An 850-nucleotide genomic window follows, 5' to 3' on the forward strand; every position below is an offset into this window, starting at 1 on the left:
AGACTCATTAAAAAAACATTTATTTTGTGCCAGTTAAATTTTCTAAAAATATATTTCAGTACTTTGAAGATCAACTTATGTTTTATTGAAGGAACATAATATTGTTATATAACACTATATTTCAATATCAAATAGGTTAAAAACTTGATCAACCAAATATAAGCTAAGACTTGGAATGTGTTGCATAACAAGTATTATTAAATATATAAACACTATGGGAAAATATAAGGAAGCTTAACTTTTTGAAAAATGTATTCTGCTGGAAAAATAGTGTGACAAAGTGTGGTAGTGAGTGTTAGTACAGAAAACAAATATGAGAAATACCTATGACCGAGAAAATTTTAATAACAATATCTGTAACTAAAATGTTTAGAGCATATAATATTTAATATAAAAAAATAAACTGAAAACAATATTTATACCACCAGCCAAATTACTACAATGTTTTCACATGGAATTTCTTACTTAGCAAACACCCCTGTTCTAATATTTATTTATTCTTCTATCACAATAAATAAAAGCTCCAATTCTTGAAATGTATATATTGTTATTGTTGCATGCCACTGAGTTGATGCTGTCTCATAGAGACACTATGTACAACAAAACAAAATATGATCTTGTTCTGTGCCATCCTAATAATGAGTCCTTTATTTAAGTCCATTGCTGCAGCCACTGTGTCAATCCATTCCATTGACTACCTTCCCGTTTTTCTAGGACGTTAACAAGCATCATGGCCTTGTCTAGGTATGTTGTTGTTGTTGTTGTTAAGTGCTGTTGAGTCGGTTCCGACCCATAGCGACCCTGTACAGGGTTTCCGAGGGTGTAAATCTTTACGGGAGTAGAAAGCCTC

Source organism: Chrysochloris asiatica, unplaced genomic scaffold (assembly GCF_000296735.1).
Source record: "Chrysochloris asiatica unplaced genomic scaffold, ChrAsi1.0 scaffold00001, whole genome shotgun sequence".
Taxonomy (NCBI): Eukaryota; Metazoa; Chordata; class Mammalia; order Afrosoricida; family Chrysochloridae; genus Chrysochloris; species Chrysochloris asiatica.